The 24,769-nt window shown below is 31.5% G+C and overlaps 1 protein-coding gene across 2 annotated transcripts in view; it reads left to right on the forward strand.

Moving 5' to 3' along the window:
• The first annotated feature begins 21,039 nt into the window (after positions 1-21,039).
• Positions 21,040-24,769, forward strand: part of LOC149569945 (cinnamoyl-CoA reductase 1-like) — an 86,053-nt gene continuing 82,323 nt past the window's right edge. The window contains exons 1-2 of one of the 2 annotated variants that reach the window (XM_089822621.1): positions 21,040-21,280; positions 21,460-21,546. The gene's annotated coding sequence lies outside the window, so the exon portion shown is untranslated. The remainder of the gene's footprint in view (positions 21,281-21,459; positions 21,547-24,769) is intronic. The other variant, XM_089822620.1, reaches the window with a different exon arrangement.

The raw sequence follows: 24,769 nt of genomic DNA on the forward strand, positions 1-24,769 counted from the left end.
AATATCTAGCTATATTATTCATAAGTATATTTACCAACTTATTCTAGTCATGGAAACATTTATGATTGGTGGTCAATTTGAATGATTTATACAAGTGTATTTAAACTAAAGTCTAATCAAAATAATAATAGGACTTGAGCATGATGTCAAACTAGAAAAATGTTACCCAAAAAAAAGTTAACTTAGTCCCATAGCCTATGCATCACTCTCCCACATGTATGATCGATTCATGGATAAAAATAGATTAAAGAGTGATATTTCTCTATCACTCTTAAAAGATATGGTATTTGTGATTCTCTTTAAGTTACATGAAAACCAGAGATCTTAAGTTACGTGTAATATCTCAAATTTAATACTAGCACTTGTACCTTTGAAGGGTGCAAGGGTTATGTTGATAGTTTTATATATATCAACTGATGTCACTATGGTGCTCACATAGAAGGTTTTCTCATAACATTTTATGTGCATAGTGAACGTTGGTAATATAATTTTTATTTGTATTATTCTCTCTTCATTGGTACCCATGGAATACACCCTACTAGACTTTTTGTTTATAAAGGCTCATCCCCATCTTTTCAAGAATTTATCTTCTTTGCAAGTTTTACCATGATCTTGTACATCAGACATCCAAAAAATTGGTAAACAAGATCAACACATCACATAGAAGTGCTACCAACAATGCCAAACAATAACTAACTTTCACAAGTCTCCCATAATAATGTATATTCTATCTAAGTTCCTATTGGCTGTACATATTTATTTGAGTCCATATGTTGTCCTACTCCTATATTGTGTTTTTAAATAAATTTTTTCCCACCTTCTCACATGTGTCTCTCATGCCTTATTTATTGCATGATTGCCAAACAATAATGTTAAACTCTAGTCCAAACTTATATGTATTCCACTATATAAATTAGGCTAGATGACATTAATATCTCAGGCTGTTGGTCAGTATCACAATCACTACTTGATGTTGACAAATAATTTTATTACATTTCCTTAAGACCTTGAATTATTGAGGAAATATTATTAGGATGGATATGCTATCAATCTTTGGCACATATTCTCTTTTTGTCATATATGTTGGTGAACTATAGATGAGACATAACATAGAAAAGAATATGAAAGTATGTAGAGAAGTGGTGGCTATTAGTAGTGCCAAAATTAATTGTAGTAATGGTGCTTCATGTTTTTTTTGAGTAGATGTCTATCCTTGAGAGTATTTAATGAACTTCTCTATGTATGAAGTTTTTGAAATTTTATTATGAGTTTCTTATGTGACATCTTATTTGAATATTTCTAGTTTAATTATTCAATTTGTTGCATATTTAATTAAAAAATAAAATAAAATATTTTTTATTAAAAAATTATACCAAAGAAAAAAAGACAAAGTGGATAAACCATAATTGTTCCTTGTTAGAACATTATACCCAAAAAGGTAGTTCCATAATTTTTTTCTTCTTTTCGACAAAACATTATATTTATATTAATAATAACTAGTTCAAAAATAGCTCCTAGAGAAAAGAAATAGAAAAGAAAAAATGAAGTAGTTGGTGATGATATATATTTTTCTTCTCTTCCAACATCTCACTAGAACAAGTATCGACTATCAATATATTTCCTTCTTCCTTATTTTCCAACATCTAGCTGGAACAAGTATCTCTTGCTGATAATACTCCTCCGCAATTAACTCTGTCCAAGTATAACTCTCATCCTCCTCCAATATTGTTGAATTTAACATACTTGTAATAAATTCAGCAACACCATACCAATCTTCAATTGCATACAACACATCACTAACAAGATCCTCATGAAAACCATCGTCATTTAAATTAATCGTAAATTCAATATTCTATGATTTATAGAAAATTTACCTCTTTGAGACCTTTATCTTTGATTTCTTCTTTCATGTCATGAACAAGGCATGTAACCACTTTAATTGTTTTGATCTCCAACCAAGGCATTATACTCTTCCTCTATTGTTGTAGTATTCGAATCATCTTTATCTATTTTGGGTTCACAAATCTTGTCATCTTGATGCTCCCACTCTTCATTTTCATCTTGTTCAAGTTTAGGTTTGTAAGTACTATTTTCAGCTTCATCCGCTTTCTCTTCCTTTTTATCACATGTGTGATACTCCATTGGATCCTCTTTCTTTCTTGCATCAATATAATTATCAACATCTCTTTTATGATGACATGCTCCTCTATCACAACTCTTCTTCTAATTCATTTACTTGCTTCTGCAAATCCAAGAATGCAACTCTTAATGCTTCTTGATTTATTGCTCTAATTTTCTCAATTCTAGGAATGCTTAGAATCCATCTAGTCACAAAAGTCATCTCATTCTTTCTCTTCTCCATAATCAAGTCTTCATATAAAAAACTTCATGTAATACACGCACCTTGTGCAAACTACCTCAGAGTTGGCGATTTGTATACAAAATTAGGTACTTATTCTTGACAAAGTTCACCCAACATAAATTCTTAGTACAAAGTGCCTCATATTTGGTGATCTGTCCACATGATCAAGAACTCCCACTATGATACCTCTTTATGAAGACTTATACTTACTAAACCCCCATAAGAACCGACTTCACAATTACTAACTTCAACTTATTTTCAAGTGTTCTGCTTGAGTCTTTTTCTACACAATCTTGTGAACTTGTTGGAGTCTAAGCCTTAAAAAATGTCTAATTGAGATTTTCTACATGTTTTTTCACATTTTCTTTGTGAACTATATTTTTTAGTCCTTTTGACATTGTTCACATTATTTGTAAAGTTTGGTGCTCTTATGTTGTTCCTCATGTTGTTTGGAATTCTTACTTTGCTTATCCTACAAAATTTTATTATATGTCCCATATTATTGTGAATCTGACATGCTATCACATTGTTTCAATATCTAGGTCCAGACTGATTTATGATCTATAATCTTCAATGTCTAGCAATATGTCCAATGTTGTTGTACTTGTAATACATGATATCATCTCTTATGAAATTAGTTCCTCCAATAGGTCTACTAGCTATAGAGTTAGTACCTTGTAGGGTAAACTTTAAGAAACCCCCTCTAGAAAAAATAATAAATTATTGGTGAATCTTTCATTATTTTGAAAAACCAAAATATTTTTATCAGCGAATCTCTCAAATTTCTTGTTTTAAATATTATTTACATTGGCAATTATTTTGGAATCATAATTTTTGAGTAGAAAATATTGGCAAATCTCATTAATAATAGGAAGTTTGCTAATCGTCATGGAATATTACAAACCAAAATTGAACATGTTTTATCTCATGGAAATTATGAGGATAATTACATTATATTTTAAATCAATAGCGAAAACTAAATATTGGTAATGTATCCCTAAAGTAACTAATAATTATGATAGTTATTGATGAATTAATTTTAATTTCTTTGTTAATATATAATATTTAGGTGAATCAAATCTAATCATGTATCAAATGTCGTGGAAAATATTTGAGTTTAAAGTTTTTAGTAAAATAAATTATTGAGCGATTTTAAATATTTTAGAACAAAATTTAATAAAAATGTGGTGATTTAGGTTGCATTAAATCTTAAATTATTAACCAAATTACTAGAATTTTTTTTACTACAATTCACAAAATTATGAATATTCACCACTAAAAAACACCCTAGTACCTTGATACATTTTATATTGAATATAGGTTTTCTACACTCACTAACTCTATATGTTTAAAAGCATAACAATTATAACAATAAGGTTAGAATTAGGGTTAGTATACTTACATGTACAATCCTTCTTTCTATTACCAACTTTATTTCATGCATAACATCTTTTGATAAACTTTCTCCTTACCTCTTTAGGTGGTGTAGATTTCTTAGAAATTTGAAGAGATTGATGTTGAATATAGGAAGTAGCTAACCCTTAGAATGTGCCTTCTTCTTTGGAATCTCTCCCTTTTCTTTATGGAACTAAGAGATGTGCCTTGTCATTTCCCTACCCATATAAAATTTCTTATGTTTCATGAAATTCTTGGTGAGGTTTTTTGCAATGAATTTTGTGTATTTTTTGGTGTTATGCTATTTTGAAGTCAGTCCAGCTAGCTTTTTTGTGTCAATATTATATGTTTGATTCAACTTTTCAATCCATGAATACTAGTGAATCTTTAATGAAATTTTCATGTAATGGATGGTGGTGGATTACAAGGTCCAAACAACAAGAACAAAGAATATACAAGATTCATAATGTTCTAGTGCAAGGAAATGACCTACAAAGCCTCCAAAACCTATGATGGATAACCAAGACCTATGGATTGTTTCAAGGTGATTGAATGGTCTTAATAAATCAAATATAATGTGGACCAATTGGTTTTAGGGCTCTCAAGGAAACCCAACACTCCCAACCCAAAACTAGCCTTTCTAGGCCTTAACTTTAAATCATAACAGCAGCAACGGTCTTTAGCCCTTAACTCAAACACTTTCCAAAGAAATTGGAAAATAAAAACCAGATTTGGATACCATTTTCAAAGATACATAACATATATAAACCTTAAGGGTGGTTGTTTTGGACCAATATGGTTGTTTTTCACAATAGCGCTATCTTTAAACACACAAAAAAGGTCACTTTACAAAGGAACTATATGATAAAAATATCCAAAATTTTTGAAACATTTTAGAGTCTCATAAAATGAATTTAATCAAAGGAATCTACAATTAATTTGACTCAATAAACTCTGCAAGTAAAAAAGCCCCAAATTGGGCTTCAAAACCCGAAAAAACTAGGGCTTCTTAAATCTACACTTCCCCAAAAGTTTCTCCATAAAATAATGGATGTAACACCTTGTATTCAGCATATGTAGACACAATCAAACATAAAAATAGCCACTCCTTAAGGCCAAACTCCTACTGCTGCAGCAAACGAAGAAATTTCAATGCAAAATTCTTCAAATTAGCATGGTGATCACCAAGAAACTCATCTCCTTCCTTCAAAAATGCATGTTATAGGGTTAGTAAAGTATAGTAAAGATATCATTAATGTAATTCCATGAGAATCCATCATGCATTTATGAAATGACCATTTTTAAAGGTTTTTGTCAAGACCTACTTTAGGAAAATCTGAAAATGCTATTGCAATCAGCACAATTGAATGCAAAAACTACTGAGAATCCCTTAAACCAAGTATGAAATGAAGTGTATAAACATGTATCAATGCCCTTGAATCATCCAAGGTTCAATGGAGTTCAAACAACACAAAAAACAAAGAGCAAATTCATAAAAATGAAGACTTTTGTTTCAAATTTGTGAACAATCCATACAAATATTGTTCCCCTATCCGTACAAGTGACTTCTCCACAATATATAAAGTTCCTTATAACCTTCCTAACCACCCTTGGTCATTTTAGGAATTATTAGGAGCCTAAACATAAAGAAAGCAACTTTCCCTCCTAAATCTAACTAACCATTGTAATTCAAAAAATTGAATTTACAACATTATAAATTTTGGATTTTTAAAGCATTTAAACTAATCTAACCTTTCCAAATGACTTGTATAGTCTTATTGAGCATTTCTAAATACTAATCTATCGGATTATGACCCCCTTTTACATCCTTATCTCCATTTAGTCTCTTTTTGAGCCTTTAGGACCTAAGATTTACATATTTTGCAATTTTATGCCATAATAAGTTTTAAAACTTCCCAGTTGATTCCACCATGATATAATTAGTTTGTCATTATACTTGGAGTCCTCTTGTTGTCCTTGGTTCTCTGAAGTGCCTCAGGTGCCCCTTCATGAAATTCTATCATATTCTGAGTTATTCTTGAGTTATACCAATAAATGTATTATTTTCAAGGAAGATTAGTGCAAAGGAAAGTTCTTCCATATCTGTGTCTCTAAATTTCATCTCCATTTTTATATGCTGGTTATGTTGGGATTGACTGAGCAAGGTTCATACAATTTAATGCAACTAGGATAAGTTGTATATCAATTTGCTATTACTTTCAATTCAATGATTTAAGTTAATGCTTCAATAAATTGATAGGGTTTCTAGTCATATGAGAGGGATATTCATAAGAATGGGGTTTAGGATTAATTGCTGATGATTTAATTGTAAGGAAATTAAATAGGTCAATTATTTCTGGTTAGACTCTGTGTAGCAATGGTTAAGGCACTGATCATCAATTCATATGCATATTGAAGAGTTCATATGGTTGCACAAAGCACAAATTTAAATCAAATCAACTTTTATTTTTCTGTATAATGAAATAAATTGTTGGTCAACACTTATTTGTAAATAGTGTTCTATTGGTTATGGTTAGCTATTGTAACCAAGCATTACTTGCAAATCTAAGAAGAATTGTGACCATTATCTGCTATAAGGGATAGATGTGAAGAGTAGAGTGTAAATGAGTAAATTGTGAAGAGAATATCAAGTATCCAATCATTCTATCCCTAAGGTGTACTTACCTAGGCAGGTTATAAAGTCTGAAGTTTAGAAAATCCCTATGATTTTGTTAATGTTGGTCCAAATATGAAGATATTTCTATTGAATATAGGAAGTAGCTAACCCTTAGACAAAATTTTATCATTTGCATCCTGGTGTTAGGTTCTTTTCAACCTAATAGTTTTAAAACACCAATATGTACATCTTTAGATTGATTTGACTCAACCTTGTTCAGATCTTCCTCTTGTGGTTTAGGTTGTTGGATCACAAGATTTGGTTCCTTAGAAACTCTAGATATCTTAGATGATTTTCCTCCAAAGTATCCAAGACCGTTCTTATCATAAGAAGGTCTCTATAAAAAAAATCTTCCCATCAAGATTTTCACTACTTGAATACAAATTCTTAAAATGTTTCTTTGACTACATGTAAGCTCTCCTTTCACAAAGTATTGTAATTGTCAAATTTTGTATATTAGAACTTGTAGCCTCAATTTCAGATATTAGGTTTGTAAGCTTAGCTTTTAGATTTGTATTCTCAGATCTCAAATCTGATTCAGTTTCTTTGTCATCATCCTCTAGACTCAACTTTAGATTGGTAATCTCAATCTCATGCTTTGCAGTCTTATTTTCTTTCTTAAGCCCTAAAACTTCATTTCTTTCCCTGTTATTGGTGTAGTCCTTTTTCATTTTCATACTTTTCCTTTAGAGTATTTCTTTCTTCTTTTAGTACATAAAGCTTCTTAAGAGCTTCATCCATGTTCTTATGTAACTAATCCATATCCATAGAGATCTTACTAAAGTTTGTAGGCCTCTTCTGAGTAACTTTCTTTGATACCAATTGCTAGAAATAGAAAATATTGAGAAGGGGGGAAAGTGGGGTAGGGGTGAAGTAGTATTTCACAAACTTTCACCCAACTATGGGTACCTTTTGTTATCTAAAAATATGTAGATATGATTAAAATATAAAATAAACATAATAGTAATACAATGCAACTCATAACACCATTATTTGTTAAGTAGAGAAACCCTAGCCAAGGGAAAACCCTTGTGGAGATGGTAGCCACAAAATGATCAACTAATCAAAAGTATGTTGTGAAAGATATTAACCTTGGTAGAAGTCTATTACATCCATATAGTTTCTCAGTCCTTGTTAGAGGACCAGAGCTTTTTAGGAGCCTCAACCCTATTAGAATTTGTTTTTACAATTACAAAATGTATGCAAGATGAGCCCACTACTCAAACATGCAATATGCAATAATATTTTGTATACAAAATGAATAGATACAATAACCTCTTGCAAATATCAAAATCTTCAATGTCTTATTTGATATTTGTGGTCTCACTATACTATCTTCACATGTACTACCTTTTATTGTTCTCAACATCAAAGTTTGCATCACAAGATAATAGCATCACATTCATAATAATCACACACTTACTTCACATTTCTAAAACTATCCTTTACAATATATTTTTGTTCTGTCAGTTATCATACTATCATATGTGTCCCAAAGTGAAAAACTAAAATTTTCTCACTTAAGGTTCACATCTAGGATGTTGTCCCTAATTAGTCAAGTAACTATTTTTTTGAACAAAACAATTCCTTAGCTTAGATGTCCAATTCCTTATTTCTATGTTGTTTTGATTGTCCATACCTACGATCACTAAATCCTTCATATCTTTGTGTGTATTTATCATACTAAACCACACACTTGCATGCTGGTTTATATACTTTATTCTATCTTTTGTCAATTATGCACATGCCAAAACTCAAATTTTCAACTTCACAAGCCAAAACTATAACTATGCTGATAGATAAACTTGATAACATCTAGACAATTTTTTTTGTCACACAAAATCTTCATCTTTATGAGCTTCTCACTTAATATTGAATATATAATGCCATAAATTACAACTCCATTATATCTACATAGCCAAATTGCTAACAATTCAAAGGAAGAATGCCAAGAGGGATGTAGATCATCATATGGAGGGAAGGGGTGACATGTTGAGTATTCTAAGATGGAGGGAGTCTTGAGGGAGGATGTGGAGGGAGTGCACTTCACTTATAAGCTCCTTTATAGTGTCCCTTTGAAATATTGAGGAGGTTGTTTCCCCAAATATACCAAGGATGGATTACCTGGCAGTTCCCACTCTTCCTTTGGGGGACCCATTTGAGGGATGGATTAGAATGAAAAGAAAGACACAAGGAACTGTTAAATCAGAGTAGACTTAGATTTGAAGGTTGGGAAACCCCCAAAGAAAACTATTAGGATAAAAGAAACAACAAGGGATATTTCTTAAGTTACTCAACTTACCTTAGAGGATACTCGGAGGTGTAGGAAATGAGGTTAATTTCTTGGAATGTTAGGGGGCTCAATATTACCATGAAGTAGTATGATATTAAGAATAAAATTATAGATCTTAAAGTGGACAATATTCTTATTCAGGAAGTTAAAATGACTTTAGGAATTTTGAAAGTTTGGCAGTGTACATGTGGTAACTATGCTTATAGGGAGGCAGATGGTGCTTTTGGTGGCATTTCTACTTTATGGGACCCTAATAAGAGTTTAGGTAGAGAGGTTTTCTCAAGTTTTCATTTCCTTGTGGTTGAGGTTATTGAGAATAATCTTAGATGGGACTTATTGAATTTTTATGCACCCAATATAAGGGCTAGAATGATAAAAATTTGGGATGATGCCTTTAGGGTTATAGATTTCCTCTAGAATGTTAAGAAGATTTTTGATGATGACTTTAACATGTCACTTCATCCTTCTTAAAAATTGAGAGGATTAGAGGACTACAATGAGAGTATGTATAATTTGAGTGATTTCTGTAGTCATAATGAACTCATTGATATTGACCTCCAAGGATCCCCTTTCACCTAGTCCAATAATAGAATGGGAAACAACCTTATCCAAGTAAGGTTCTACCGGGTTTTGATATCTATAGGATGAGACATTTTCCCTTTCTCTTCATTACATGATTTCCCTATGATGATTTCAAATTAGTCCATGATCTTATTTAGCTTGGTCCAACACAACTCTCTAGATTATAAAACTTTCAAATAATAGATTATGTGGTATTCACAATCCCAATTTGGGGAATCCTTCAAATAGTGGTGGAATAGTATGGTGGAAGGGATGACCATGTATAGGATTGTGAGGAAGCTAGAAATCATTAAAAGGGAAGTGCATAGATGGAGTAAATAAGTCTTTAGAAATATTTTTAAATAAAGAAAGGAAACTGAGAAGAAGATTGAAGAATTTTAAAATGCTATGGCCAATGGGGACATTTATGAGGAGACCATTAGGGAAGAAAGAGAGATGAAAAGTAAGTGGAAGGACATTGTGGGGAGGGAAGAGATTTTCTAGAAAAAAGGATCATAGATTTATTGGCTTGTAGAAGGAGATAGAAATAATGCTTTCTTCCATAGATTAGCTTCTTAGCAAAAAAAAGAAAATACTATAATCAAACTATTAGATGACCAAAATAGAGAACTTGGTGAGGAATTTGATCTGGGAACCTCGGTATCCAATTACTTCTAGAATGTTTATAATCAACCTATGCTTCCTTACAATCAAAATAAAAGTGAGGAATTTATAAAAATCATTACCCTGATGATGAATGTGGGTGTGAATAATGATTTGATCAAGAGGGTGGAAGTTGAGGAGGTGAAAATAAATATTTTCTTGATGAGAGTATACAAAGCCCTAGGCCTTGATGGCTTCTCTCCTACTTCTTTCAAAATTTTTGGGAAATTATAAAGAATAACCCCACTCATCTGACTAGAGATTTTAAAAATAAGGGAATATACTTGAAGGAGCTTAATCAAGCTTACATTGTCCTAGTTCTAAAGGTTGTTGAGCCCACTAAGATGGAGGAATTTCAACCCATCAACCTTTGTAACATGGTGTACACAATCCTTTCCAAGGTTCTGGTGATATGGGTGGAGCCCCTCTTTGATAAATATTTTAGCCCATCTAAGAATGGATTTGTTCTAAGTAGAAAATTTTTGGATGCACTTATTACCACCCATGAAGTTATATATTCTATCCAGAGAAGAGTAAGAACCCAACTATGGAAATGAAACTCCATATATCCAAGGCATATGACAAAGTAAGGCATGATTTCCTTTTTGATGTTCTAGAGAGTTTTTTTCCTTCTTATTAAAGAGATTATCAATTCTATTCAATTTTTTGTACTCCTTAATATAACTCCATGAAGATTCTTTAACTCCACCAGAGGCTTGAGACAAGGGGACCCCCTCTCTCCTTACTTGTTCATCATTGTGGCCTAGTGCTTGGAAGAAACTTTATGGCTATAGAAGAGAAAGGATCGATAAAAGGAATCAAACCCTCCACTACTCTCCCCCAAAAGGTCCTCCAACAACTTGTGGATGATACCTTTCTCTATGGAATTATGTCAATTAGAGAAGTTAGGTGCTGAAAGGAGCTAATAGATAACTATGCTATTATTTTAGGACAACATATTACTTTCCATTAGGGTTAGATACATTTCTTAAATATTGAGAGAGGCTTGTAGGACCAAATTACTAGATAGATGTAGTGTTAAATGGATATGCTCCTTGACACTTACCTTGGGCCACCCCTTACTGTTAAGGAGGTCATTCCCAATTTTTGGAACTCGATTGTGGAGTGTATGTAGAGGAAACTAGTTGTATGGAAAATAAAGGTGTGCAGGAATGCTAATAAGTTGTACCTTCTCTCAACCTCCTTGCAAGGTATTCCTATCTATTTCTTATCCCTATTTAAATTTTTTGGAAAGTTTAGAGACACTATAGAAACAATTCAACAAAATTTCTAGTGGTCAGGAAGGGAGGATAAATCCAGAATGATCCTTGTGGATTGGTATAAAGATTGTAAACCCAAATCATAGGGGGGTTAAATTTGAGGAGAACGGATGATCCTAATCAAGTGCTTATGGAAAAGGTTTGGTGGAGGTTGATTTATAATTCAACATGGTGGTGTAGAATCATGAAGGCTAAATACTTAAGAGGGAACCCTTTCCACTGCCACCTTGTGAACAATGACCTCCCATCTAGATCAAGAATATGGACCGATATTGTTAGAAGTTAGAAACTATTGAGGAAGGGTATGAGATCGGTGATTGGGGATGAGAATAATATTCAATTTTAGGAGGACTATTGGATGGGTAACATGTTGTATCAAAAAAAAAAAACCTATTAAGGAACATTTGTGTAAACCAATTTGGTATATGGATGAATAACTATATAAATAACAATGGAAGTTAGATAAAGATGGATTAGATGAACCTACACTAGAATTTATCCCAATATTTTTAGTCCTTGATGGAAAAAACTAGGATTCTAGTTTTCCCTTTTGAGGATTTTGTTGTTAAATTAGTCTATAATCTCATTGTTGGATATGAGGAGTGTAAATACTGGAAATATGTTTGAAATCCAGGAATAATCTTGAAAGTGAATTTATTTTGGTGGACAACACTACATGAGAGCATCCTCACAATTGACAAAATTAAGAGAAAATGGGTTCAATTCATCAATCAATGTGTGTTATGTCATAAGGAGGGATAAGCTATCTCTCACCTCTTTATCCATTGTGCTCATGCAAGGGAGGTGTCGATCAGCATGTTGCATAGATTTGAAATTCTATAGGTTTTCAATGATGATCTTCAACAATTCATTTTGGGTTGGGAGGCTTGATTTACCCACCCTCTCATTAGAATATTATGGAAGTTGTTACCTATGTATGTGTGTTGGAAACTATAGAAGGAAAGAAATAATTGCATTTTTAGGGACAAGTCTTTACCTATCTTGGTTAGTATTTAGATTACTACTAACCTTTTACACAAATGTATCCCCCATTGGTGATGAAAGACTCCTCATCCTCTGACACTTAAAGATGGTATTATCATGTTTGATGACTCCAATGTTTTAGGCAGAGAGAAAGTGAGATGGAAACCATCCCCCACCTCTTGGTTTAACCTTAAATTTGATGGCTCTACAAGGGGAGGTCTTGCAGTGGTGAGAGGTGTTATATGGCATGGAAGAGGAAACTTTGTGGTGACTTATTCTAGAAATTATAGTTTGCGGAGTCAGAAATGCCAACTTGATTGGGATTCAAAGTGTGGTTGTTGAGGGAGAATTGCAACTTATAATTTGGAGGAAGTTAAAAGGAAAAATAAATCAAACTAGAATGATGCCTAGATCATTAAGCATGCCTATACTCTTAGCTTTAGATTACAAGAAGTGACAATACTATGTAAATCTACCATGAAGGTAATCAAGTGGCAGATGTGCTAGTGGTGATTGGTCATTCAATGGTTGATGAGTGTAGCTAGGATAATTTTGATGACCAACCAACTAACATTAATGCCTTACTTTTAAACAAAATAAGTTAATCTCATGAAGTTGATTATTCATTGTTATAAATATATGGAGCACCTTTTCTAAAGTTGGCTGACTTGTATTACTAATTACAAAACGGACATGATTGGTTATTTAATTGCCCATCAAGTTGGGAATGATTTTTTCTTAAGTAGAACACTACCTTTAGAAAGATTTGGTGGGATTGTGTTAGAAGTAGGAGGATTGTTATATCAAATAATAAAAGTACTAGCATCATTAATGAGAGTGGATGTGGATGGCTTCAAATAGAGAGTATTGGGGCTCATAATGTTTTTTGGTGGCTCATAAACTTGGGTTTTTCAAATTTTCATGACCACTGCTCAAATTTCTTCATCCTTAAGTGTCTATGTGTTAGCTTCACTGATATTTTCACTCTATATTATGGGAAAGCTGGGGTAATGTCAGATACCTCTAAAGATTTCATTAAGGATCTAGGTGAGAGTGGACAAATGGGTAGAAACCTAGTGCAAATTGAGCTAGGCTCCATTGAAAAATACAACAAAGCCACTTGGCCTTATTTGAAGGAGGGTGGACTACCTTCATTTATGTAGTGTATTGAGGGCTATGATGAGTTGATTCTAATGCAATTTATTAACACTTGGAATAACAAGAGGGTGATTGTGAATGAAATCTCCTTCAAGATCAATGAAGAAGTCATTGTTAAGATGGACAAATTCTCTTTGGATGATCAAAATTGACAAAAGAAGACTCAAATGGCAGATGAATCCAACCTCAATTAGTTCTTTTTCCCTGCTGAAAACACAACTCATGACCATGGTCAATTTGTCCAAATGGCCTTGTCAGACCCCTGAAAAGAGGTATGCTATGCTATCATGCATTATATCACCTTAAGTTAAACATTTTTTACAATTATCACTTTTCTATTTTGGACCATTAATTAAGAACCATGATCTCATTTCATTTCCCCACCTCATCCTTCATTCTATAGAAGATAATATTCTTAAGGTTATGGAGAAGATGAAAAAGGGTAAACCCTATAATGTACTCTACCAAGATTTCATGTTTAAATTCTACAACTTTCACAAAATCCTTTTCCCTTCTTAGTGTATTTATGTTTAGGTTGTCCTCCCTAACCCTTTTTTTTCCAACTTGACCCCTCAAATTTTGGTTGAGGTTGTGTTTATTGTTGATACTAAGAGCCCAAAGATCTCTCTACACCATATCCTTAAGAAAATAAAAATGGAGAAGACAATTCAAATTGTGGACATGGATGTGGAAATAGAAGGGGCAAGGTGGAGGTCCTTAAGAAATAAGAAAAAATATGTAAGAATGGATCCTAAGGCTAAGTATGAGTGCACTACTAGTTTGGAATCCATTGGTAGTGGAAAATGAAAACTTGAGCAGAAAAGGTAAAAATATAAAGCTTTGTGGAAGAAATACATTGAGGATGAGGAAGAGGAGATGACTAGTGAAGAAAAATGGGGAGAAAGTAGCCCTATTGACAAGCACTTAAGCCCTATTTTATCTCATGTTTCAGATACCCTCATGAATAATACTCATGACAATTTTAAACAAGTGGGTAATAAAGGTGAGAACCTCACCTCCCATCCTTGTCAATACATCAAAGGAAAGTACCATGATAAGGACCCCTAAAGGTACAAACTACAACATGGTGAAGAGCTCACAAAAATTGAGAAAGAGTTTCAAGAAATTGGAGGAGATGCAAGATATTTTTGAACAAAGATTTGATGATGAGGCTAGGTTTGTAGTCAAGGTCATACACTCTACGGCGTTGATGCTTTGTAGTGCCTGCCCTAGTTTGCATTTTGCTATTGTTGCCAAAATCTTTTAGGACAACTTAATGATGATGATTGTTGGTAACATTATTTGAGATTATCAGATATCATTTCAGATTCAGTCAATATATGATGTGATTACTTAGACTCTACGTTTCATGTATGCATGATGATGATTACATTATTTTCAGTTATTGATTAGTTAGCTGGTTTATTATCACATGTTTTTTCTTATGAATACTTACCCCATACTTGCATGTGTATGGTGTGTGTGTGTTTTTTCTCTTATTGGATGGCATTTTTGATGTGGTTAAGGAAGGGAGTCATAGTCACCTACTAGTCGGGATCTACACGATGCACCACTTCCTACCATTGCCTGTTTAGCTTAGCATATATATATAGTATGTACATGCATGGTTTTTATGCAGGTTGCAGGTACCGGGTATCGACTTCCCTAAACTGCTAGGATGAGCGTACCCTATCACATTATCTCAATGGTAAGAGAGGGGAGATAAATGCTCAAGTCCAAATCCCAACCCTTTAAGCCCTTTATCCTAATTGGAAATTAGGACAAGTATCTGAGTTGAGTACCCTCTAAATGCGTTAGATGACATAATTTGTGATATTAAGCCTTTTGGTTTGATTTTGTATGTGTTTTGCTATAATGGGTTTTTCGTATTTTATTTTATGAGTCTTTGGTGTATTTTCTATTAATTAAGCCTAATTAAAAGATTTAATTAATGGTTTAATTTAATAGAAAATTAATATGATATTTTAATATGTATTTTATTTAATTGAGAAATTAATTAAATAAAATAATTAAATTTGAAGATAAAAGTTATAATTTTAAAGTTGGAATGTGATAATATTTATTTAAGTTAATAAATATTTTATCAATTAGGTTTTGAAAATGAATTTAAAAGTGGAAAGATATTAAAATTATTAAAATATTTTAGATTGCTTGATGTGTCCATGTGATTAAAATATAAATATATTAAGATAAAACAAGTGGAGTTATTAAAGTGAGTGCATGAGATTTAAAATTAATAAATTAAATTGAAAAGAGTAAAGTGAATATTAAATTTATTAATGTGTATTATTTTAATATTCATTCACATAGGAGTATGCGAACTCTCATGAGTTATTATGTTGACAACACAGGAGTTTGCACTCTAATTATGCATGTGTTGTCTACACTTAGGACTTAGCACATTATTTGAGCACATGGTGTCTACAACATTCTAGACACCTCATCATGTTCATCTTCTTATTGTGGAAGTTATGTGCTTAGTTGTCATGCTTATCTCTCAGTTCTTTCTAGACATATTCTAGATGCATCTTAGAGGCATTTATATAGAGGCTCTCCTAGTGTGTTTGGACAAGCTAAAAGGTATTCGAGAAGCTCATATGCTTCTACAAGCTCATATGCTTCCACAAGCACTTCTAGTCACTTGGGGGTTTCGGTTGGTCTAATTCTTGGAGGAATGACGAATATTGGAGAAGGAAGGGATTTTTCTATGGACTTCTAAGGCATAGAAAATTAGCATAAGTATCTAGGTGCACTCATGATTTTTGCATATTCCATTTGCACTCTTTCTTTTCTTGTCACAATGTAATTCTTGATTTATAGTTCTGTATGCTATCTTCCTGTTGCCACTAGACTTCTTGTTGTAATGTAATTCTAGATTTATAGTTATGTATGCTATTTTCCTATCGCCACTAGACTTCCTGTCGCAATGCAATTTTAGATTTATAGTTCTGTATGCTATCTTCCTGTCACCACTAAGACTTCCCATCGCAATGCAATTTTAGATTTATAGTTCTGTATGCTATCTTCCTGTCGCCACTAGACTTCTTGTCGCATAAGCTTTCTGTTCTGCCACTGCAACAGGTTTGAATAGAATCTTATTATTATGCATTAGTTTTATATGATTTATTAACTAATCTAATTAAATTAAATTTAATTAAGATTAGATAATAGTAGAAGAAGTGTAATTAATTATTAGTCAATTTAAGCAAATGGATTTTTAAATGAGGGTAAATTAAAAGAGATATTAATAAGTGTTTAGTGGAATTAAATAATTGTATTGATTTCACTTAAAATCAATGAAGATTACTTTAAATAAATGATTGTCCTTGAAGTGTTTTAAGGAAATTGTAAACTAATTATTTGGAGGTTGATAAGTATTATTCTAATGTTTTGAGTAATGTGAATGATTTTATCTAAAAGTCAATGGGAACTAGTTCAATGATTTAAATAAGTAAATAATTATCTTATGACTATTTTAGAAAATTGTTTTAAAACAATGGAGGGATAATTCTATGTTGAATTGGAAATTAAACATAGAATCTTATACAATTGAAGTATACTTGAAAACAAAAATTGAAACCTCATATTTGGCTTAATCATGTGATTGCAAAAGCAAACTAAAATATGTGTATGTATCTTGTTCTTTATGCTATCCATGTTTTGGGTCTGGGTGGTCCTAGAGTGTTGACCAGTTAGGACATCTACCAGAGGCTTGGGAGTTATGCGAATGTGATGGTATGTTGATGTTATTGGATCTCGATCTTTTTAAAACCCAACCATGGTAAAGTGATGGTATGCTCTATGAGATGTTTGTATTTACTGATTGTTATTGCTTTCTAGTCTTCTTGTGTGAAGTTGAGATTTAAGTGTATGAGACACTTAACTTAACCATTTTTGAGTCATCGATCAGTTATACTTGGGTTACTTTCCAGTCACCTTGATGGGACTGAAGTGTTTATTTGATTTTGATGATGTCATGTTGTGACTTGACCATTTTGGAGTCTTCGATTAGTATTACTTTGAGATACTTTTTGGTTGCTTGTTGAGAACCAATGGATATTATGATTATCAGTGATACCTTCAGTTTCCAATAGAGAGTTGTTGTGGTCATGATTATCAATGGATGCTTTTTAGTTGCTCATGAAGATTTGATGTTCTTATTGTGGATTATATTTTGGTATTTTTCCAGTCACTTGTATAGGATTGTGGTGATTTTTTGATTTATGATTTCATGAGCCTAGGGTAGGTTATCTACTTGTAGTATCAGGAAGTGGCTTGCAATGGGGGCTGGGGCACTAAGTGGCTGCTAGGGTAACTCATTGTAAGTTTTATTAATAAGTGAAAACATTTACACTAAATGGGGATTAAATGAACCTAATAAGATAATTGTATGTTCTCGCCCATGCCTTGAGTGCTAGTGCAGACTAGGATGGGAGTAGAGAGAATTCTTGGTTGTGACCTTGCATTCCGTAGTATGCCTCGTCACTATGAGAGGATACTAGTGGTTGCATAGGGATCACTAGGGGGTCGTGGTATATTGAGAGACTACTAGGGTAACTCTAGCGTGATCCATGCGATGACACTTTCCCACTTGCATAATAGGTTTCCTACATGTCTTTGTTGTGCCTTTGGGATTAGATGTCGATTTGTGATTGGAACCTTTGAGTTAGTATACTTTTAGGATTCCTGGACTTAGAGAGTATTTTTGCTATGTGATTTGATAGCCTGTTTGGGACTTGAGATTATCTCCTCAATGCAGTGGGAGTGGACCATTTAGGTTCTACATGGTCGGGTGGTAGTGCTTTTTCACTCTTATCATTTGAGATTTTTTTGAGACACCCTGGATGATGTATTCTTTGTTGGCATCTATCTTCATTATGTTCATTGTTTATGATGGTGGACACGTATCCTTATATTGATGATTTGCATGTGTTAGATAATGTTATCTTATGCTTTACTTTGCATGTTAGATTTCTTTTCTGCATATGATGTAGTATGTTTTAGGAGTGAAATTTCTACTATGTTAATACCAATGATTTCTTTAGTGATTTGGAATGTTACACACAGAGGGATGGCTAGGGCCCACGATGGTCTAATGATGTTATTTACGGTTGGGAGGAACCGTGCACTTAGTTAGTTATGTTTGTAATTTATGGTTATCTTCTATGATGATGTATCATGTATGATTTGTGGTTTCATTTATGTTATTGCATCATGGATTAGAGTTAGTATGATGATGTATCTTTATTTACATGGATGTATATTATTTTAAGCCTTTCATACCCTGTGTCATTTATAGTGGATGATTGAGCATTCAAAAATGTAATTTAAAAACATTGGACTTTTCATTATTATTTCATGTGGATGTAGTATTAGATGGAAACATAATTAGTTATGTTAGATGTGATTCAATGTTAAGGGATCCATGAAGAATGTAACCTATTATGTATGTTTATGTTTACTTTCAGTTGAATGAAGTTATTGCTTTCGTTACTAAATGTATGTTGTAGTTTAACTTTCATTAAAAAAAAAAAAGTTACCAAACTTAGTGAAACTTTAGGATAATTCTTTGGATTCCTTGGTAAGGCATTACATGCTTCATCTCCTACATGCTAAAAAAGAAGCCCTAATTGCTACAATGGGGATAGATACCACGGGTTCTCTTTGCAAATTCCTTGTTGATGATTAGTTGCAAATCTTGTTGGACAAGCTAGATGGGAATGTTAAGAACAAGGAGAGCTAATAATCTTTTAGTTTTAGTTTTGTTATGCTTTCTAATTTGGCACTTGACACTTATGGGCTCCGTTCATGGTACTTTTATGGACCCTCTTTTAATATTATGTACATATAATGTTTGTGACTGCTCATATTTTCTTAGCGATGGTTAGGTTTTGAGGCAATCTGATGTGGGGGTTCTTGAAATTAAGAAAGGGGTAGGTAAGTGTGTTGTATTTGACTTATGGTTTTGAAACATTTTGTTTCATGGGCCTACCCTAGTTTTTGGTTGTTTTTTAATTTCAAAAAAATAAATTATATGTTTTGATTTATTTGCAACCATAAATTTTATTCTATGTAGAAAATGAAAAATAAATTCCTTGATAAAAGAAGATGATAACTATGCCTAGATATAAATGAAGCTATCAAGTTATAGTTTAATTATGTAATTAATTCTTTTTTATTGGTCTTATACTCTTTGTGGTTTTGATTGTAGCTATTTATGTAGTAGTTTTTGATTTAATATAATAATTGTCTTTTCCATTATTTTTCCTATATAGGCTATGATTTTTTTGTATGGTGATTTTTGACCAATAATTAATTGATTGAAAAATTGAAATATTGTTTGCTTACCATTTTATGTTGAGTATATGGTAGACAAGATATGCCAACCATCTTTTTTTTTTCTGACATAAAGCTCAATAGAAATGTGGTTGGTTAATTTGTGACACATTTTTTCTCATATTCATATCTTACAAGAAGCATTATTTTCTAATGTATTTCAATAATCTAGATTGTTAAAAATTATGTTTAATTTCTCTATAGTAACTTAGATACTTAATAATCTATATCACCTTGAAATTCTTTATCATTTTGCTAGCTATCACTGACAAAAAGTGAAATTGTAGTTAAAATATGGATGTGATTATCGATTATAGCTACACATATTATATACATTTCACATAGTTGGAATTGGTTGAATTACTCCAATACTCTTCCCACCTAAGTGAAACTAAATATAGAATCACCAGATGTGTGGCTTTGTTTTTTTCTTTTCTAAAAGACATTTAATACTTTCATTATGGAAAGATTCAAAACCTATATTTGCATCTTACTCACATAATGCATTTAAATTTTAACAGTAATAAGAATCTAATTTTTTTGGCTTTGTTTTTTTTTCTTTTCTAAAAGACATTTAATACTTTCATTATGGAAAGATTCAAAAGCTATATTTGCATCTTACTCACATAATGCATTTAAATTTTAACAATAATAAGAATCTAATTTTGCAAACTTAATTTTTTAATCATGAGTAAACATATTCTATTGATCTAGAGAATATATTCACTTATTAGGAACCTTCCAAAAGTATCTATAGCTATTATTATCTAACAAATATTAAAAGTAGTGGAAGAAGCTAGGAAAAATTAAGTAAAGTAAAAAGTACAAATCTATAGAATTTATGGTACAAAACAGATAAACCATTGAAAACATTTTTGATCTCTCTATTTCTCTTTGTATATAATAAATGATTTAAAAAAAAATTCAAAGATAAACATTAATTATTATCTACTGAACTTTATTTCGAAAAATACCATATTTATTTCTACATCAGATCATTACTTTACCTTTCACAATTCTATTTTTATTATACTGAATTTTTCAATACTAATTTATAACTGTTTAATCCAAACACATTTACCTACATGCTTGATTTTATTAAAGCTAAACGAAATTTTAAAAAAATATGTGATGTCAAAATTCAGTTTCTATAAACATCTAGAAGATATTGAAATCCAAATTTCTAGAAGATAATTGCAATTCCTATTCAATAGTCAACTATTTTGAATTTCTAGCACAAAAAGATAGGCTCATATATGGTGTAGAGAATTCCATTATGCTCCTCGGCAAATGTTGGACCCCGAAGTAGATTTGCGAAAATAGCAGCTGGTTAAGCTCTCTCTGAAGAAGGTGAAAGGGACACAAGTCGTCTTCAAAGGCTGTCATATATCTATTGACTTCTTTACCATGATCGGTTTGCTAGATATCCATCAATATTCCACAATTTGTCTCGTCAGACTCGCTGCCTTCTCTTTATGCTGTTTATTATGCGTCAAGAAGGGAAGACCAGAAAGAGGGGGCTGTCGGCATTGCTTCCAAAGAACACCAAGGTATGTATTTTGTTTGCAATTTTTATTCTTTTTCGTTTCGGTCATTTGCAATTCTCAGACAGCTTGTAAATAGCCTACTTTTTGTTTTTTCGCTTAAACGGTAATCTTGACTATTATTCTGTTATTTTTTGTTAATTTTATCTGGAAAACAAACTGTATTGAATTTTGTTTCTGATTAGATAAATGGAATCTAATATTGCACATTTAGACGATACGCTGTATCCTTCGAGCATGGAAATGGCCAGTGTACCGCAAGAATATTGACGGTATGGAGGCTAATAGATTCAATACAAAATTCTTAATGGATTTAAAATGTAATAATACTAGCAGTTGTGCATTTATATACACTCAACAATTAGCCGATACGAGTAATTTGTTCAATGATTAGCCGATACCAGTAATTTGTTCATATGAATGTGAATCTACTTAGACCTTTTAAATTTTATATAACAATAATTAATATTTTTAATTGTTAAATCTTGAAAAAATTATATACTGGTATACAAAAACAAATTCTATTAATAAAAAATATACAATGAAATCCTACATTGGAAATATAATGTAAATTTACCTATCAACTCTAATAAATAAAAATCAAATTGCCACATACTCATAGCTTAAATATATACACATGGTTTAACTATTGATAGTGACAATTCATACATAAATGAAACTCTTGTAAAAGAAGAAGGCAAAGAAAATAATTTCAATTTTCAAAATTAGAATATATTTTTTTGTGAATACACATTTTAAAAAAAATTATAGATAATAAAATAAAAAATGTGATATTTATTTATTTTTAAAGAGTCTTATATGATAGAAATATTTTTTCGTGGGTATGATTGATAGAATTAATCTTTTTCTATGAAGTTGAAATTATAATTATTAATGTTCACATATAAAATTTAGCATTCGACCTAGAAAATAGGAGAATTTTAATTGTCACAAATAATAACACTATAAATACTAAGATATATACATAATTACTTGGAATAGATATTAAAAACACCATCTAATTAACAAAAATAAAAAATAAAAAGCATTTGTTACACAATTTTAAAATTATTTGTCTTTACAAATATGTGAATAATTTAATATTTATATTAATTTTGTATCAAATATAAAAGAAATGATAATTATTTTTAAAATTAAATTAATCAAAATTCAATTTTTTTTTATATTAGTGTACTATTGTCTATTGTAAGAAAAAATACATTTTGTTGATAATTTATGGTGCCTATTCTACATTACATGAATATCAACTTGCAATAATTAACAATAATTTACCATATCGTTTACATGTTCAAAATATAAATGAAATTGAATGAACAAACATATATAATAGAAAGTCGATGTGAATCTATGAACTACAAGATCTACAAGAAATCAAAATAGAAACTTGTCAAAACATTAAAACTAAGATTGAGAAGAATACAATTACATTTTTGAAAATTATGAAAATATATTTTTATCAATATCTCATCGGAAAATCAATCGTAACAAGGTCTTACAACATTTCTGGTGAAATCATAATTTTTGGGAGCAAAAGCTCCCACAATAAGCTTATCGGCTTAAATATTAAATATATTCTAGGTATTTTGTTAATAATATGTAATTTTATTAAATCTAACTTGAAAATTAGTAAGCTAATATAATTGTTAAATATTCCATTTAAGTTATTTTAAAGAAAATCTAGTTGTAAAATATTCCATTTAAGTTATTTTAAAGAAAATCTAGTTTACCTTATGAACTTAATTTTTAAAAAATGATAGAAAATAGTATTTTTCTCACATATCTAACCTACAATTACTTTTGAATATTTCATTTGGTGAAAAGCTAAAATCTTAGCTTTAGTTAGTTAATTCACATACTAAAATATCTAAAAAATATCAAAATTTTATATTATTTGGTATCTCACTTGAGTCGACAAAGCTAGTCATAGCCACTACTACCTTTCCTCTATAGAAAATAAAAATTATTTGACTCCTGACACTCCCATAGTCCAAATTCAACACATTATTTTACTAAAGAGATGGAAAATGAATATCTATAGTGTTGTAGATTGATACTGAAAGAAATAGAGTTTTAGAGGTCCAAGAAGAGGGAGACAAATAGATTGATTAGTTGAGAGAGAGGCATGTTTAGAAATATAGAGGGAAAGAAGACAATCAGTATGAAACTAAAGATAGAAAAAGTGAAAAAGGTGGGTACGAATAAATATATAGAGATAGAGGTTGAGATAGGAAGAGAAAGATATGTATGCCCAAGGGTAGGGTAGAGGGTGAGAAAGAAAGATAAAGTGAAAGAGAGATAGAGTTGTAAGGAGGTATAGAGAGAAGGCATAAAGATAAAGAGATTGTGTTGGCTCAAGAAAAAGAGAAGTAGAGAGACTTGATTAGAGATAGAGATATGGACACAAACATATATATAATGATATGGGGGGATGAGGAGGAGGAAAAGGAGGGGAAAGAAAGAGGGCGAAAGAGATAGGTAGAGGGGAATAGTTTGTGAGAGAGAGAGAGAGAGAGAGAGAGAGAGAGAGAGAGAGAGAGAGAGAGAGAGAGAGAGAGAGAGGTTGTGTTTCTAGTGAAAATAAAAATTAGAAAGATTAGGGGCAATGATATATGGCAGGAAACATAAGGAGACTTGAGCTGATATAGTTCTATAGTAATAGGGGAGTGTAGAGAAATAAGTTACTATAAGAGAGAGAGGGGATTTATGGTACACAATAGATGATGGATGGAGTAATAAAGATTGCATGGAGTGATAAGGAGACATAGGCAAGGAAATGGAGAGGGAAGAAGATAGTTTAGTAATAGAAAGTCTTTGGAGCTATAAGGGTCCCAATACACTACGAAACATCCATGAGAGTCACATATATTGAAGGTATTATATTCCTTAGAATAAGACATAACCACTATGATGGGAGCTCCCATTGTTCCCCCATACTTGAACTTATGTGTAACTAATTTTATAGATATTATTAGAATATTTAATTTTCCACAAATGGATTGTTGTTTAGACACCCCAAAAAATGTCAGACATTTTTTAGTCTCTTGATGTTGTAGAGATATAAGATATCATTTTCAAAAACTATTTTAAAACTATGTAGCTTTAGTCAAATTGAATCTAGTAGTAAATTAAAAGTATATGTATATATGTATGTATGTATGTAGATAGATATATGTATATATGTATATATATGTATATATATATGTATGGATGTATATGTAGGTATAAATGTATGTATATAAATTGTTGGAAGGATTTCATGGCAAACAAGATACAAAGAGTAGTGGGTGGCTAAGGATCTTCAAAATTTTACTTACAAAATATATTACTGATTTCACACCTAATTCATCTCATATTTTAAATCTAGCATTAAACAGTAATGCTGAAATGAAATTAAAATATAAAGTCCATGAAAATTTCAAAACATAACACAAATGATATGATATCTCTATTTTTTCCTTCACTGCTTAGGATGCT

The sequence above is a fragment of the Cupressus sempervirens genome, chromosome 3 (genome assembly GCF_028749045.1).
Source record: "Cupressus sempervirens isolate cs-2001-9-10 chromosome 3, ASM2874904v1, whole genome shotgun sequence".
Taxonomy (NCBI): Eukaryota; Viridiplantae; Streptophyta; class Pinopsida; order Cupressales; family Cupressaceae; genus Cupressus; species Cupressus sempervirens.